Raw genomic sequence first — 19,312 nt, forward strand, 5'->3', positions numbered from 1 at the left:
GTGTGACATGTTCTACGACGTGTTCCTTGACATTGACCAATAGGAAGAGAGAGCGCTCTCTGGCGCACATATTTTTACAAGGTGAAAAAGTAGAGACGCTACGGCTGCTGTCTGGTGGAGGAAAGATACACACAGTGGCCATATAGGATTTTTTCACGGCAGGGATCGTCCCGCTTCCCAGCATTGCACGCTAGTGGGCTAGCCACCAGCAGTTACCTGGTTCTCTTCACAAAAGTCAACTGGAAAAAGTTGTACATGCCCTGATCACAAATCACCTGGACTACTGCAACTCTTTATACTATGGTCTTGACCAGTCTTCTGTTCGCCGATTGCAATTAGTTCAAAATGCAGCTGCACACCTGCTGACAGGGAAAAAGCGCCATGACCACATTACCCCAGTACTGTCATCTCTCCACTGGTTGCCTGTCGCTCTCAGAATCCATTTTAAGATTTTATTATTTGTTTTTAAATCTTTAAATGGTTTGGCACCTTCTTATTTAGCTGATATGTTGATTTTACATACCCCAGCCAGAGTACTTAGGTCAAATGACCAGCTTCTTTTGGACTGTCCCAGATCCAGACTGAAAACCAGAGGGGACAGAGCTTTTTCAGTTGCAGGTCCTAAGCTCTGGAATGCTTTTCCCTTCAATATTAAAGCAGCTAGCTCTATTGAGTCATTTAAATCACTTTTAAAAACTCATCTCTTTGAAATGGCTTTTAACACAAGCTGAGCTATGACATTGTTAATACTGTTTGTAATCATGTTTTTCATGTTTTTTAATTATTATTATTATTTCGGGGATACTATGTTTTTAATGGGTTTTTACTTTTTCTTCTTGGTTAATTAGTATGCTTTTATGCTGTTACCTGTATTGGAATCTGTACAGCACTTTGGGGCAGGAGTGACTGCTTGTAAATGTGCTATATAAATAAACTTGACCTTGACCTTGACCTTCACTTTGACCACTGACAAGCAAAGAAAACAGGCTATACTTCTACAACCATGATGGCTGCACCTGATTGGACGAACGCTAGACGTGGGATCCCAGATTTCAAAACAGACCACAATTGCGGCTTGTTCGCAATACGGTCTCTTATTATACGAAAAAAGTTCACGACAAATGATAGCAGTGTATTAAAACAACTTTGATGGCAGATGTGATTGGTTATTACGGCCTGTTGGTAGTCCTGACATTGTCTGGAGAGAATGACAACTTTGTACTTGTGTCTGTGAGATATATGCAGAGGATTCTGTAATAATACATCATTACTGTATAAAAAAAAACGTATTCACAGATTAGATGATAGTAATTACCTGTGGCAGGAAGACTTATTATCTCGCCCAGAAACCTGGACAAGAAGTCCCCTGGCACTGCAGTTTAGTTTCCTATTAACCCCCTGTCGCCCTCCTTGACAGGTACGGCAGATGCCACTGGTCAAACTTCATCTGGTTTGCACATGATGCATTATGTGCATTACATACTGTATATTCTGCATAATATTCTCTTCTTGCAGGGGACAGAAATAGTTTAGGAATCATAACCAGACTTGTCTAGGTACGGGGGTTGGTGTGAATACAAAGGACAAAGAAGCTATTTAGTTATATTTTCTGCAGGTTTAATTGAGGCTTATATAATGGATTCAGAATGGTATTGTTTCTGATGCATAGTTAGAAGTTTCATTGTATAGTATGTGGTAGTTTATGAGGCCAATTCTAACCCTACAGTCACATTAGCTAGAATTATAAGATAAGCAGCACTGACAGGTACTCTGTTCACCAACCCAGTTTAATTGAATGGAAATCATGTGCGGCAGAGATAACCGCATGTCTATCTAAAGTTTGATCGATTTGTTTCTGTGAACGTTTGACACGGTGACGCTTCTGTATCGATAGTAGCATGCTATTGCCCAGTATCTGCAAGAGGTCTTACAAGTCACTTCAGAGGTATTGTCAAGTCACAAGAACGATGTTTTTGGATTTAAAAGTATTTATTTCTCGATAGGGGTAACAAAATATATGAGATAAAATGCCAAACGTATCCAATATACAGTACAGGCCAAAAGTTTGGACACACTTTCTCATTCAATGCATTTCCTTTTTATTTTCATGACTATTTACATTGTAGATTCTCACTGAAAGCATCAAAACTATGAATGAACACATATGGAATTATGTACTTAACAAAAAAGTGTGAAATAACTGAAAACATGTCTTATATTTTAGATTCTTCAAAGTAGCCACCCTTTGCTTTTTTTATTAATAAGGGAAAAAATTCCACTAATTAACCCTGACAAAGCACACCTGTGAAGTGAAAACCATTTCAGGTGACTACCTCATGAAGCTCATTGAGAGAACACCAAGGGTTTGCAGAGTTATCAAAAATATTATTCATAGTTTTGATGCCTTCAGTGAGAATCTACAATGTAAATAGTCATGAAAATAAAGGAAATGCATTGAATGAGAAGGTGTGTCCAAACTTTTGGCCTGTACTGTATACAGAAATACGATGTCCTGAAGCGTTTCCGCCATCTTGAATGATTTTCTTCGACTCGAGCAACCAACGTACATACATCACGCTGCCCTCACGCAGCCTTCACTCCGATTGGCAGTCGCTTTGTCGCATTGCTCAGCATTTGCATAAAATAGACTTCTTGTCTTTTTTGGCACCGCCTTGCTCGTGGCAGCGGCAAGCTTGTCGCTTGTCGCTGGCAAACTTCCACTCCCACTGAAAATGAATGGCAGCCTGCCGCTTTGTCGCTGTCTCTTGTAGCTAATGTGACTGAGGGGTGAGATATAATGTGCTAAATGTAGAAAAGCAGTAGAAATAGCGTACTTGGTATTTTTTTACTCTTGAGATGATGCTCTATGACTTGTGACTTGTGAGATGTAGTGATTAAACGGTATTTAAATCTGCAATGGAACAGATGCTTACATAGGAGAGTGTGAGACACAATAGCCTCCCCCCTGATTCTATGTGTCTAAGTCAGAATCAGAACTGTCTTCATTCCCATTGGATACAATTAAACTACAAAACTATTCATGGGTGACGTTGCTCTTGGTGATAATTGGGCATTTCAGCACATGACTGCTAGAGAGTTCTCATTCTTACAACCGCTACAACACACTGACTTTTTCGTAACCAGCAGTTCATATTAAAGATCAGAATTTACACAAATTAACACAATATTACCACTCCTCTATATACCATTTAAACACATCAATCAGTTAAATACTATTTTTAAATACAATATATCAGGGTTTGTTTTAAAACAAACTGAAAACTGAATTTGTGGCTCCTTGTTGACATGAATGCTCTCTTGAATCTAGGGCTGTTACGAAATCAGATTTTCACTACACAATTCGTTTGGCTAAAAGAATTCAATTATCGTGAAATCTACAGAAAATTTAAAAATTAAATTAATAAATAGTGATATCTATCAAATTATTTTAAAATTTTGTTTATTGGGCGTTTAGTCTCCTTTTTAGCAAATGCATTTTAAATATCAAAATATGAGTGTGGGGAGATGGACAGAGTCTGTAACCATAACTGTAAAAAAATGGAGGCTTTTATTGGATAGGAAAGCTCAAGACAGGAAAGTGTGAGAGAGAAAGGGATGACATGCAGAAAAGGGCCGCAGGTCGGACTCGAACACTGGTCGCTGCAGTAAGGACTAAGCCTCAGTACATGGGACGCACGCTCCATATGTGTATTATTACCATGACATGGTGCTCTTTGGATGCTTTTATATAGACATTAGTGGTCCCCAAATACTGTATCTGAAGTCTCTTTACCAAAATTCAGCTTTGGTGCAGAATTACAGCCACTAGAGCCAATGAGCTTGGGGGGGGGGAGGGGGGGGCTTGACCAACTGCCACTTTGCTCGTTTGAAAGCCATGATGTCTCTCTCTTTCTAATGGATGGGCCAACTTTTCTGGGTGGGCAAAGCAGAGAAAGGGGAGGTAACCTTGCTCCTTATGACCTCATAAGGAGAAGATTCCAGATCGGCCCATCTGAGTTTTTATTTTCTCAAAGGCAGAGCAGGATACCCAGGGCTCGGTTTACACCTATCACCATTTCTAGCCACTGGGGGACCATAGGCAGGCTGGGGGAATGCATATTAATGTTAAAAAACCTCATAAAGTGAAATTTTCATGCCATGGGACCTTTAACATCATATTAGTATTTGATTCTTTTTTAAATATCACGCTTATTGTAAATACCAGTATATCGCGACCAACCAAGAAAAAGCCCACTGTCTCTTTAGATGCAGAATTGGAGCAATAATAAATACATTTGGCTGTAATGAATGCTTTATTAATGAGTGACAATGCTTTACTACTCAGCTACGGTAGTTTAATGTACTTATATCAAGTTCATCATCACGTTTGCACAGGGGTATAGTACGAGGCAGGGATGGAAATCTACATGTTGAAACATAACAGTTGTATTCCCTTGTTGACCCTTTGATCAACCCATGTGCAAAGCTTGTAAGTCCAACTGTACATATAAAGTCAGATGTGTTATTCAACTATTCAAGATTGCAGCATCATTGGTATTCGAAAAGCATTTTTACAGTGCAAAGAAGTAATCTACAACAGCACTAACTCCGCTGATGTCTTTACTGCTTGGTTGTCATTTTCATGAGTGAATTCATCCTGTTTACAGCTCACAACAGCGAGTTTATAAAAACTATGAATGACATTGGCAATTACTCATTCCCAGGACAGCCTGCATCAAACACTGACAGTTCACACACACACACATACATATACAAACTAACAATTCAACTGAGATATTAAAAGAGCTTGATGCAGTAAAATAAAACAAATGGATGTAATAGACAGGCTTTTCCTGTTGGGATTCAGCTATTAGACAGGAGCAGTTCAGGTCCACAGTGGTTTATCAGCAGCATGTTTGAACTTGTCTTGTCGGTCTTTAATCTAATCTCTTTCCCATTGGCCCAGTTTGTGGTTGTCAGTCCCAATTTTAAATAGAAGATAGAAGATGGTAAATTGCTATAGATAGTAGTTAAAAAGAAAGAGCAGATCATAGTAAAATGGTCGACTTGTAAGCTAGATATAACAAGCACAAAGAGAGGAATGATGAGAAATTGAATGGCCAAGCCAAATGCTTTTTCTAAGGCTATGCTTTGAGACAGGGCCCATCATTTCTGTTACAGAGCATTGTTGTATTTTCTCTATATAGTGATGACTGAAAACACAGCTGACACAGAACATTTTGGAAAAAAGAAGGCTACTAATGACAGTCTGACAGTTTTGACCCCAGTGTCTAAAAAAATAAATGAAATAAGCTCTTTTTTTCACATCGGGACAACAGCATTTCTAAATGAATAGGTGTTGACGAGTGCTCCACTTCCATCACTTCAAATATTTCATATTTCCACACTCTAAAGCTGAATGTGACAGGAATATTTTTCCAGCTTAAACAAATATGCAAGGAAAACATGACAGAAGCAACTTTATTACCTTGAAAGATGTTCCTTTTCTTGGGCTGCAGCTCCATAAAGACTTTTAAGTGGTATTCTGCTTCAGTACAACAATTTGATCTTTTAAACCACTTAATGTGGTAGGCCTTCACAGGCTGTAAACCGTTGGCAGTTGCTGCCACCGATGTGTTGAGTCATAATTAACATCCTGGCTTTTTTTCAGCTCTCTGTGTCCATTACCGAAAATGAGCAAATTGCTTCCAAAGAAGTCAATGTAAAATGTTTTTGGCCGGTCTACTTTATTTTTCATATTTCCAGGGGAAACTGACTAGCTTTTAGCATTAGAGCAGGGGCAAGTGAACAACATCATTACAGATACCAGGAACAACCAATTATGGATCAGAGCTTGTACTATATGCCAGGTCATTGCAAGTTGTTGCTTCATATGTACATAAAAGGCTTGCTGACCCGTGTCTGTGTGTGTTTGCCCAAGCTAAAAAAAATTAATTTAGAAAGCATGAAGACACAAATTGTGCTTACACGGTTGTTATGGAGCACTGCAGTTGCTTAAAGTTTGTCAAGTTTCACACAAGTATGGAACTTTTACTTGTTTACACCAGGAGCTCCTGCTCGATATTTCTCTTCCAACAACTGGAATGTCTCCACCCTTGACATGAGTATCTGGCCCCAAGTAGTAGTCAGTAACAAGCCCCTCAACTTCAAATGTCTTTTTGTTCTGACAACTCCACTTATTTTGTTGCAGTGTCTCATTTCATTGCCAAATCCCCAAATTTCCCCAGCTCGCTTTTGATGTCTTGAAACTGTCTTCAATCATTTTGAGTTTCAAAACAAGGATCAGAGTGGTAATTGGGGGATTTAGGCTGTAACCAAATTAGGAGTCTAACTTTCAAGCTGCACTAATCCACTTTTTATATATTAGCAATGACTCAAATGAGGACCCTATTTTAACGATCTAAGTGCACGGCTGGAAGCGCCTGGCGCAGGTGCGTTTAGGACGTGTACGAATCCAAATTTGTAGTTTAACGGTGGAAAAAAGGGTCCGTGCACCAGGCGCATGGTTCAAAAGGGTTGTTCTTAGTGTCTTAATTAATCATAGGTGTGTTTTGGGCGTGTCATCTCCCATTCCCTTTAAAAGCATTTGTATCTTAGTGCATTGCTATTATAATGGCGGATTTGCTAAGCAGAAAGGAGAGATTTTCAGGAGAAGAAACTGATCTGCTTGTGCGTGTAGTGAAAGCACGCGGGCAGATCATATCATAATACTATTTCCCATTGTAATATTTTATTTTTAATCTTTTGCATGTTTGTGTGCTGCTGCTGCTGTGTGTGTGTGTAACAAGCATAGTGTTTGTGCGAGAGCCTACTGTACCAACTGTGCACAAGCCTAGGCGCATTTTACTATTACACTGTTAAAATAACAATGAAATGCTGCGTTATTGACTTTAGACCAGGTTTTTGTTGGTCAATGGCGTAATCACTTTCCGCTTACTCAAGATAGCAATACGCCAAGAATGCACCTGAACACACCTCCCTGTAAGACCAGCACGCCCATGGGTGCACAGATGCTCGCAGGTGCATTTGCTATTTAAACGACGTGGGCGCTGGAAATTGACAACTGCGTCAGTCATAAACTAGCAAAGATCCTAAGTGTAATATGAAAGCTTGTAGCGATAAACCCACAGAGAATTATCACCAGTGGGTTTTATAACTCAATTCTCCTGCTCGGCGCAGCATTTTAGCGCCTTTTAAGCTAGTTGTTTTAGTTGGGAGCTGAGTTAAATGACTTGACACTACCTTACCAGCACCAAACAGCAGGCAGACAAGCTTGATGCACAAATACACCGTTTGTATCCAGGCCATTTTAAGAAAATCCATTTCTTTACTATATTTTTACCAACTTACAATATTCTAACAAGTGCTAGATTTTTGGACATCTAGCTCAGATTTGTAAAATACAATATTGGGTTTGTTGTTATTAAGCCCACTGGCAACAGTTTTGTTCCTGGAGCAAACACTGATTACAGCTTAATAATAATATTGCAGTATATATATTATAATAAAAATAAATCACAATGCAAATAACAGTGCCTCAGTTCAAGTATTCTGTTAATAGGACACTGCTTAGGTGAACCCCTTGCCAGACAATCTTTAACGCATCATCACTCAGTCCCGGCTGAGGCCCATTAAATCAGCTGGGTGGGATCTCCCCTCTGTCCATGAGCTGCCCTGCGAAACACCACTAAGCATTTAGTCTCGCTTTGCCAGACCCTCCTCCAAAGCGCACTGAAGGAGGGTCTGGCTGAGGAAAACGTGCTCTGGTTTAATAGCATTCTTTAAAGGTCCCATGACATGGTGCTCTTTGAATGCTTTTATATAGACCTTAGTGGTCCCCTAATACTGTATCTGAAATTCAGCCTTGGAGCAGAATTATAGCCACTAGAGCCAGTCCCACAATGAACTTTCCTTAGGATGTGCCATTTCTGTGTCTGAAGCTATTGAGGAAGAGAGGGGGGGGGGGCAAGGTGGAGGGTGGGGGTGTGGCCTTGACCAACTGCCACTTTGCTCGTTTGAAAGCCATGATGTCTCTCTCTCTCTCATGGGTGGGCCACATTCTCTGGGTGGGCAAAGCAGAGAAAGGGGAGGTAACCTTGCTCTTTATGACCTCATAAGGAGAAGATTCCAGATCGGCCCTTTGAGCAACCCATCGGCAGAGCAGGATACCCAGGGCTCGGTTTACACCTATCGCCATTTCTAGCCACTGGGGGACCATAGGCAGGCTGGGGGAACGCATATTAATGTTAAAAAACCTCATAAAGTATAATTTTCATGCCATGGGACCTTTAAACCAATCAGAATCGTCATGGGCGGTGCTAAACTCCGCACAGAGCCGCTGCAAAATAGTCGTGTGAGAGAAAACTCAGATTGGACCAGTAGTCTAGCTAGCTGTCTCAATTTACCATGCAGAAATCTGAGGAGCAGTCAACAATTAGTCCTCATAAATCCCCAGAATTTAAAATTCCAACACAAAGAAAGCGGAAGGAAACAGAAAATACATGCATCCGGCGGAATTTCCTGCAGCACAGGAGCTATCCCGGAAGCGGAACGCCAAGGATATACAGTGGGGGAAATAAGTATTTGACCCCTTGCTGATTTTGCAGGTTTGCCCACTTACAAAGAATGCAAAAATCTACAATTTTAATCATATGTACATTCTAACAGTGAAAGACAGAATCCCAAAGAAAATTCCAGAAAATCACATCATATGAATTTATTAAAATTGATAACCATCTGATGAGGAAAAACAAGTATTTGACCCCCTGGACAAACAGCATGTTAATATTTTGTAGAAAAGCCATTATTGGCCAGCACAGATGTCAAACGGTTTTTATAGTTGGTGACAAGGTTTGTGCACATTTCGGCAGGGATGTTGGCCCACTCTTCCCTGCAGACAGCCTCCAAATCATTCAGGTTCCGAGGTTGTCGCCTGGCAACTCGAATTTTAAGCTCCCTCCAAAGATTTTCAATCGGATTCAGGTCTGGAGACTGGCTAGGCCACTCCAGAACCTTGATGTGCTTCTTCTTCAGCCACTCTTTTGTTGCTTTGGCCGTGTGCTTAGGGTCGTTGTCTTGCTGAAACACCCATCCTCGACCCATCTTCAGCTCTCTCACTGAGGGAAGGAGATGTCGGTCCAGAATTCCACGATACATGGCCCCGTCCATCCTCCCCTCAATACGATGGAGTTGTCCCGTCCCCTTGGCTGAAAAGCACCCCCAAAGCATGATGTTGCCACCACCATGCTTGACGGTGGGGATGGTGTTCTTTGGGTTGTACTCGGTGTTCTTTGCCCTCCAAACACGACGAGTTGAGTTGAGGCCAAAAGTTCTATTTTGGTCTCATCTGACCACATCACCTTCTTCCAGGCCTCTTCTGAGTCGTCCAGGTGGTGAATGGCGAACTTCATGCGGGCCTGTACATGTTTCTTCTTGAGCAGGGGGACCTTGCGTGCGCTGCAGGATTTCAATCCATGACGGCGTAGTGTGTTACCAACCGTTTCTTTTTGTAACTGTGGTCCCAGCTGCCTTCAGTTGATTCATCAGTTCCCCCTTGTGGTTTTGGGATGATTCCTCACCGTTCGCATGATCAGGGACACCCCACGAGGCAAGATCTTGTATGGAGGCCCAGACCGAGGGAGGTTGGCGGTTGTGTGGTGCTTCTTCCATTTCCTGATAACTGCACCGACAGTTGATCTTTTCTCTCCAAGTTGCTTTCCGATTCTCTTGTAGCCCATCCCAGCCTTGTGCAGATCAACAATCTTGTCCCTGATGTCCGTAGAAAGCTCTTTGGTCTTGCCCATGGTAGTGATGTTGGATGCTGGTTGTTTGGGTGTTCACAGGTGTCTTTTATAACGAGGTGAGGCAGGTATATTTGATGTAGATAATTGGTTCGGATTGGGGCTGTGTCTTAAAGAAAGACTAACTGGCTTGTAGGAGCCAGAATACTTGCTGTTTGTCCAGGGGGTCAAATACTTGTTTTTCCTCATCAGATGGTTATCAATTTTAATAAATTCATATGATGTGATTTTCTGGAATTTTCTTTGGGATTCTGTCTTTCACTGTTAGAATGTACATATGATTAAAATTGTAGATTTTTGCATTCTTTGTAAGTGGGCAAACCTGCAAAATCAGCAAGGGGTCAAATACTTATTTCCCCCACTGTAGTCTACTAAGAATTAAAAACCTATTTCTCGCAGTAACCAGTCTACGGCAAAAGCCATCACAGTCAAGACCGAAGAAGTTTAACCATCGCCTTCTTCGAAAAAGGCTGTCTGACTGTTAACAGGTGAAGAGAATAGATGGATGAGGGGAAGATAGAGAAAGACAAGGGGATGGGAAGATCTGGGAATAAACAAGAGAGACTGGGAATGTGGAGAACTGGTTGTTACTGAGGAGGAGAAATAGATAGTGGAATGAGGTGGAGGAAGAGACAGGGTTCTGGGAAAGAAGATATCAGTGCCGAATGGAAATAGAGGGTTGGAGATCAGGTGGGATAAGATACAGAGAGTTAAAAGGAATACATCTGGAAAACATGGGACAAGAGGAGGTGTTCAGCTAAAGAAGTAGATTTGCTTTAGGGTCTTGGATTGGTAAAATGGAACATCTATACCATCCTTCAGGGACTTCATTAAAATGCATTAACAAATGCAGACTGGGACTCATTTGGACCATACTGTACATTAGCGTTAGGAGTGAGAATTAGCAGCTGTGTTGCTTTGAGGTCCTTCATTATTTATGCCTGATCCATCTATAGAAGTGAGAAGAATTATTGTTGTTGTCAATGTGGCGCCATGGAAAAACTACTTTTTTTTCCTTGCTTGACTAAATATTGGTTCAGCTTGTGCACTGCCATTAATCTGTGACTCTGTCTAAACACTTTGATCCACAGGGTCAAGCAGTCATTTGTCTATTAACTGCAATTTTTGAGATTGACTGTGAATTCTCTGAAAAACAAAAGTTCCATTCTTGACAACAACCCCTCATTTGTTTTGCAGCAGGCAATTTGTTGTGAAGGCATGAAACAAAGCGGTGTGAGCGCGTACAAATTGCAGCAGCTGAAGTGTATAATTTTCTGATATAGATTCCAGTATTCAGATGAATAACAGCAGATTGTGTCACTTCTCCCCCATTGGGAACTATACAGTAGAGGATAGAATGACTCGCCGCTGACGGGTGCCACACTTATGGCCTCGCTTATGGTGTCTGTGCAGAAACACAGCGGTGGGGGGAAGTGGGGCACAGTGGTGGCAGTAGTGCACAACACTCTGCTCAGCAGGCAGATTGGGGAGCAGCTGCTAAAAGCAATTTGTTAGACAAGTCGGGGCCGCTTTACCTACTGACTCTCACCAAGGATTTTGTCTCTGCTGCAGAGCCACTGGACTCAAAAGGCAGTCAGATGGTGGTGGTTAGGGCCTGGCGAGGTGCTGGCAGCTGGGGATGTGGTGCAGCAGTATCACGGGTGCTGGACTGTGTTCTCTTCCCGCCAAGGGATGCCCACTGCTGGTGCCAGGAGCAGGGGGAAGTCAGTGGGGCATGCTTTAGTAAACAGCCAGCTTGATTTAAATGTACAAAGGGAGGGGCGTTGTGTGTTGTCCTGCAGGATCTTTCTTCAAACAGAATCTGTGATTGTTTTAATGTGTCACTGGTGGGATAAATGTTCCCTCTCTCTTTTATTAGCAATGTTAGATGCTGGATAAGCATTTGGTGCCACAGAGTGCCTGAGCATCTGCCATGTCTGTGTTGCACTACAGAAGATAGCTGCTTTTGTGAGCAGACATGTGGTTGTGTAAAGTATCTGTTTAGCACATTGCTAAAGCCCTACATTTGCATTTTGTTTACTCTCAAGTTCTTGCTGATGGTAAGTAAACAGCCAGCTTTGCAAACACACAGAACTCCTATTTGTGCTGTGTTTGCCCCCGTAACCGATTCAAGAATATAAATCATGCAACCGAAACATTTTTGAACAAATGTGGGTGATTAATTCCTTTTATTTGTTCAGTTCCAACATGCAGAACACATATTGCATTTCATTTGCCAGCAACTTATAGTCGACTGCTGACATCAAACCCCTCATTCCCTACAGTTAAAAAAAACTGCTTTGCCGGTGGCTTGTGTCAAAATATAGATAGATGATTAAAGCTATTTAATTCAATAAGATCAACAACAACACAAGACAAATTGCTCATATTGGGGGAAGAACTCATTACACCACTGTAAATGAGCCACCTAGTACAAATTGTAGGATATCTGAATAACCAGATAACTTGGGCGTTATTGGCAGTTTATGGTTAATGGAGCTTGGACATCCTCTTCTAAACATGGTGATCTGAAAATACAGTACACTCTTTAAAACAACATTTCTAGTTCATCTGCTCTCCATGCTTCATTATAATACACTCACACATTCCTGTGCAGACTTCACAGTGAAAGCATTACATACACAGATTTTGGAGAGGCTGTGCTGCACCCTGAAAAAAAACAGACCAATGGGAGAAAAATAGGCATAGCCTCACAGAAGGACATATTGGTGTTTTATTATGCCCCAGTTGACCTGACTTAGCTGTACTTTTGCATGTAAAGTTAGCACAAAGTGCCGCACAGAGATTTTGCCGGATAAAAGTATTGAAGAGTTAAAAGGTGAATGGTTCAGTAAATGAGGAAAGTGGGAGTCAGCATAACAATTATATATTATTATAATATTTTGAGTTTTCAGTATAAATTGTGTACATTTAGATGGTTAGACTTTCGCACACAGCTTGATAAAAGTGGTTTCTTTCATTTGCCGTAATGTAATTTATTTCCATAATATAATCTCTCTGTGGGGCAGAGGAATAAAGCATCTAATAGTTCCTCATCAACTGCTTAGAAAAATGTGAGCATTAGCCTCAGAGACCACTCTTGAGGAATTATGAAAATAGATCGAAGAAAGGTTTTGTGAAGTATCTGTTGACAGTCTGCAGTGTTTACCAGGACTTAAAGAGATATTTTTATTGTGTGAAGCCTGCTCACAGAAGTGATGCATTTTCAGATGTAGCTCTTTTTTTGATTTAATTTTCTTTTTAAAAGTGCTGCCTATAGGTTCAGATGAGGGGATATTGATTTTGATTGGCTTCAAAGACGGTCCAGAGAGTCTGAAAGGATCCCTAAGAGACTCTTTGACACCCAGGTCCAACGCTTTACCCTTTCCCATTCAGGGCATTAGGAGGTTCAATGTTCCCACAGCAGTAATGGGGCAGCCATTTACTCTCTGTCAGCCTGGTAATTGAAGCAGGTTAAAGGAAAGCGCTTTGTTCTGCAGCAGGGCATGTTGAGCCGCGTTATGACAGACAAGTGATTACACTTTGATGGTGTGCTTTTGGTTATGCACATGTGTGTTTGCCTCAGATGTACCAACATAAATATACATGTATAGTATGACATTCAATGATGGTGTTTCTGGGTCTTTTTCGATTGGCTGTTTGTCCCAATGTGCATGTGTTTTCAGTAGATTTTGTGTTGACAAGCATGTGTTTGCACACCGTCACCCACCACGTCCCCATCCCGGACCCGGTAACATGGCAGCTCACCTCAAAGACACCGCTTCACTTTTCCCTCTTGAATCTCCCCGGCTCCTGGGCAGCACTGGCAGCTGTCAGACACAGAGTGGCATGCACCGAGGCGTCAGACGTTCTGGCATTTGCCCTCTCTCTCTCTCTGTGACTGCAGCTGACTGACAGTGGCTGCCAGCCTGACAGTCCCTTAACCCATCATCCTCGTGGCCTGGGTTCCAAATGTTATCATTACTGCAAGGAGGGATGTCATCATTTTCTTCCCTTGGAACATGGAAGCCCTCACAGTGAAAGTGGCAGCAGTGCAGTGGCATTCAGCATTGTGTGAATGACAAGATATTATAGCAGCTGTAGCGACAATGCTTCAAGCACACTAGGGGCCATAAAAGTGATTTATACGCTGGCTCCCTCTGTTTCCAGGACAAATGTAGAATTATATGGTTCAACCTTCGATGCCCTTTGGTTGGGGAAATGAGCTCACGCCTGTAGACGGATTTTGCCGTAAAATATAAATAAATAAAAAGAGAAGGAAAGCTGGAATACATAGGTGCGAGAAGAGAAGCGGTAAAATATTGAGCTGGAAAATCTTTAAAGGGAATTGCTTTCTCTCTGAGAGGCAGGATAACCAAGGCCAACCTTCGTGCTAGCCAATCAGGAAATAATTCAGTTGTCAATATGGCCTTAATCGCTGTACTGGTGTCTGGGTTCTATTTCTCTCCCTGAAATGTCAAAATTACAAATGAACTGCAGGCATTCTTATCACATCATTTGAAGGAAAGAGACAGAGGGAGTGCATAGTTGATTTAATGGTCAACATTGACGGAACAATGAGGAAAGATGAATGCTGAATGCTGGGAGAAGAGCTCAAAGTGATTACTTTGTGAATAAAGGAGATGTGGAAGGCGACCCACTGCCACAATAAAGTAGTTCAGCCGATGGTCTCCTCTCTGGGACAGGCCCGTATCAGATTAATGGCAAAGGAAAGGACAACAACTCAGATGATTATTTCCCCTACCCTACACTACATTTGTCCACTTTTCGTCTCTTGAGTGCGAGTAGCAGAATAGACTAGCAATGTCCGTGATTACCTGCTTTCAATTTGCTCTCCTTTCCATTGTGCTGCAGCTGCACTGCCCATGAGTCAACACACACACACACACACACACACACACACACACACACACACAGGATTGCAGAGCCTCTTTTTTTATTGTCGACGGCAACCAGATGAAAATTGCCACCTGAGGAGAAGAGTTAAGGATGTGGCACTCGATGGGGAGTGCCGATCAGTGTTAAATTCACTGGGGTGGAAGGACTTGCAGCATTCTTTTTGGACACTTTATATGTTCTGCTGCCATAGCATAGCATGTTTTTTTTTAACTGTCCCCTCAATCACAGCACAGCAGGGGGGGGGGCAGGGAAGGACCCTTGTCGCTCTATAAGACAGTTTACACAGAGTGAAATAGTGCTCCGTTACCTTGCTTACACATGGATAAATGTACAAGAATGCATGCACATGCCCAGATACTTCAACACTCACTGACATTGACTGACATTCACACACTCCTCCTTTCTTACTCTTACCCACACACACACACACACACACACACATACATTCACTCAGGCTGTTTGCTATGAGCAGAGAGAGAGGAAAAGATGAAAAATGAGCCAAATAATGTCAGACCGAAGGCAGCACCTATCAAACGCATCAATGGGTCCAAGGTGTGCAAGGACAAGGTGGAGGTTTTATGACTGCTGCGGAACATAAATAGTAGCTGGATGTCTGTCGTGGAAGGATCTCTGCGGGGGCAAAGAAACTGCACATTTTGCAGAAATTAAATGCGAAAGCTCCAAAGCCAAAATCAGGTTCTTTAAAGCAGTATCCATCTGTAAACATGCTGTACACAAACCAGACATCACATACACACATTGCTGGATTAACCTGCTGGGGTGCCCCGTGGCAAAAATGAGCTTCTGGGTCCCTACTACTAATTGTTTATAATGTTTATGACACGTTCATGACAGTGTCATGTCACTCTTATGTAGATACCTTCAAGTAAAGTGTAACCGAATATTTTAAGTGGGTTATCTGTGGTCTGGTTTGCTTAAAATGTAGATGTAGTTTATATGGTCACATAATCCTAAACCAGCATCCCAGTTTGAGGCCTTGATATTATTCACGTCAAAATGTTGTTCTATCCATCAGGGGGAGCTGCTGCACATCCTCAGCCTGTCTGACTCCTTGGGGCCATTGCACTCACTCACTCACACACACACACACACACACACACACACACACACACACACACACACACACACACACACACACACACACACACACACACACAATACACGCACCTACCGCTCCACTGTTTGGCATCAATTCTTACAGATATTGATCTGTGCAGGCCCTACCCTTGGGCAAGGTGATTTTACACTTATCTCCCCCCACTTCTCCAACTCCCCAAAGCCATGTGTCACATTCACTGCACATTGGGGGTGACGAGGAATCCCACTGGATTTGTCTCTGACTGCTTGTCAGTATTGCTGTTGCCAGTGTGTGATTGATGCATTAACATACACATGGAAGACACACGTATACAGGCTAAATTGCTCTCTGTCTCTCTCTCTCTCTCTCTCTGTTTCGCTCTCTCACACTGTCTCTCTGTGTGTGTGTGTGTGTGTGTGTGTGTGTGTGTGAGACTCTCACACACACACACACACACACACACACACACACACACACACGTACATACACATTCAATCATGGGCAATTTTCCTGTGAAAATAATCACAACCTTGGCTCATGTGAAGATATTGATCAAAGGATCCCTGTGACGCTTTCTCGTCTGTTGCGTTCACAAAAGCCTTGCTGTGAACCTCAGGGGTGACGGCTCACATCCCTTTGTGAGTGGAGAATTTTCTTTAAAGATCATTTAACCCTTTGCCATATTAAGAGCTTGATAGCTACATGAGGGATACAAAAACAGACACAATATTGATCAAACATACAGACCCTTCACAGCATCTTACAAACCACTATATTGTTTTATTTCACTAAAGTGCCACAATGACAACTCTTGAACCTCAAAAAAGGAAGGAAAAAATGGAATTAGTTTTTATCACATCATACAATTATGCCATATTATGGGCGTGATATTATATTTGATACATAATATAATAGCACACCTAAGTTAGTCTTTCATTCAGTCTGAAAGGTTTCTGCAGCCTGGTGAAGCGCGGCTGCATCATGCACCAATTATCACATTGAGAAACACTTCAGAAAGCCTTCAGGAACTAAATGCACAAGACAAGTCTGATGTACGAGCTTTACCAGCTCTGGCAAGAGCAGGAAGTGTGAAGTTATAAATAAGAATCCAGGAAGCTAATATGCTGACTCGTTTTGATAATTCGTGCCTGTATGAGTGCTACAAATAAATCATCAAACACCAGCTCAGGGGAACTTCCCAAAGTTCAGTTATCAAAGGCTTTATTTCCTGCTTTCTGGTGAGTTTTCATTTGAAATAACATACTGTACACCATCTGCCTCTTTTAATGACCTGTAACACCACCCACCAGTACAGCTTCCTATATGCTATAGCTACAAAAACAATGACAAATAGCTTATGCTGCACTGCATCTGACATTGACTGAGTAAACACCAGCCATAAGTGATAGTCTCACTTTATGAGTATGTTATCTTGTTATGATCGCCATTACTTAAAGTAATCATGGATAGCTCACCTGTTTGAGTGCTCGACCCATGTACGAAGGCTCAGTCATTCCCCCTCTCTCTCCCATCTCAAGCTGTCCTGTCTAATAAAGGCCTAAAATGCCCAAAAAAGAATCTCAAAAAAAAAAAATTAAAGTAATCATTATCATTGTCATCATGACATGCCCAGTAACATGCCTGCTCCCCTGCCTAGCAGTGGCCATGGCCAGCCAACTCTTCTACCTGTTGCTGCACAATGCTGGGTACTGTAGAAGTTGAAGCTATTTCCGCCCTTGCAACAAACGTGATATTTTTGCACATTTGGCAGCATCGGTCTCTAGATTATTTTTATTTTTGGTGCGGTAAATTACTGCAAGTTTTACCCTCTCTCCACTCTCGCCTTCATCTCTCTCCCTTTCCCCATCTTCCTCATTGTGCCCGCCACCACCATCGTCGGCTACAGGTGCAGAAGAAGGTCCTGCAGCAAACATAGCAGTACGTTTTACACATTTGTGAGCGTCTGCCTTAAGGGCCCACAATTTCTCTGTGCCTCCTTTGTGTTTTGTCTTATGTATTTTGGCACTCTTTTCCCAGATATCCTATTGGATGAAGTCACTAAGCCCGAAGGGGAAAGGGTTTAAATATGTGATGGACCAGGCCAGTGTAAGAAAACAAAAAAGAAACAAAAAAGAAAAACAAATTGGCTGATCTACCTGTTTTATGGGCCCGTTAGACAAAAGAAAAAGACAGTTGTGTCTGCCTAAAAGGCATGTTGGCCTACCAGAAAAGTGGCCGGTCTGCCAGATGGCCAGTTCAGCCCTGCCTATAAAGTAATAACAAGTAGACCTGACTGATGGAGAAAGAAGGGATTTTATTACAGTATTGCACATGCATGCTGATGGATGTTATTAAAGCCATGTCTGAATCTCACACCGCTGTCGATAAACTGCAAGTACTTTAAACATTCTGTTGTTTTGTCAAAATCAATAAGCCTCTCGTTGAGAAAGGGGGTATTCTTCTTAATGTAAGACTGTTGCATTGACTCCCAGCTAAAAAACAAGCACTCTAGCCTGCATAATGGGGTGATAACTGTTGCAAGCATAACCATATAAACTATATTTCTGGTGTAAGGCAGTTTGCTGACTATTGAGACACAGCAGGGATAGTATAGGGCCCAGAGTTTACTCTTTACTATTTTTTTTATTAGCAAAACATTGGCAAGAAATCATTCAAGTCAACTACATAATCATGACAGGTGTTAGACAGTGTCAGCCCTTCAGTCGAACCCACCCTGAAATTGGGTTAAACAAACATGTTCAGCCCTGGTGATGCTGGATTACAGCCTCAGGCTCTAAAGTAGCAGCATCCAGGTGCAGTTATTTGTGTGATGTTGATGATGGGGTTGTTGATAGGGACACAAGGGTGGTGTAGATTGCTTCGAGTGGGGTCAGCCTGATGGTAATGACGCTGGGACACTCTAAATCTGGAGGGTGACAAGGGGAGAGAGAAAAGAGGCAAACATTGGAAGTTATTGACTTCTACATGGGTGATAATGTATTGTGCGTGTGAGCTGAGTGGCTGTTTTGGTGTATGTGTGCAAATATATATAGAGAGAGAGAGCTTGCATGCAGACAGATGGAGGCAAGGTAATTGTGTTTCACCCTGCCTAGTCTCTTCGCTGATGAGTTACTACACACAGCGCCTGACCAGCGGGTGGGTGGAGGGAACCACAGGAATTAGAGGTGTAGCAGGATACCATTTAAACATCACAGTGTGTCTGAAAAAGACTGTGTGGCTTAAGCCTCCTGTTGTTTTTGTGGCCTCTTAGCCCTCATTTTGCTATTTTCTGGGCGCAGCGCGAGTTGTTCCTTTGTGTATATATACAAATGCATGTTTTTCATCGATAGTAGGTTAATTGCTACATATGGAAAGGGTGCAACACCGCCTGATCCCTGTTTAATGTTGATCTTTGACTTTAGTGTAACTCAACATTCAGTTCCCTCTATGTCCAATAAAAGTCAGATTGGTT

Source organism: Perca flavescens, chromosome 20, assembly GCF_004354835.1.
Source record: "Perca flavescens isolate YP-PL-M2 chromosome 20, PFLA_1.0, whole genome shotgun sequence".
Classification (NCBI taxonomy): domain Eukaryota; kingdom Metazoa; phylum Chordata; class Actinopteri; order Perciformes; family Percidae; genus Perca; species Perca flavescens.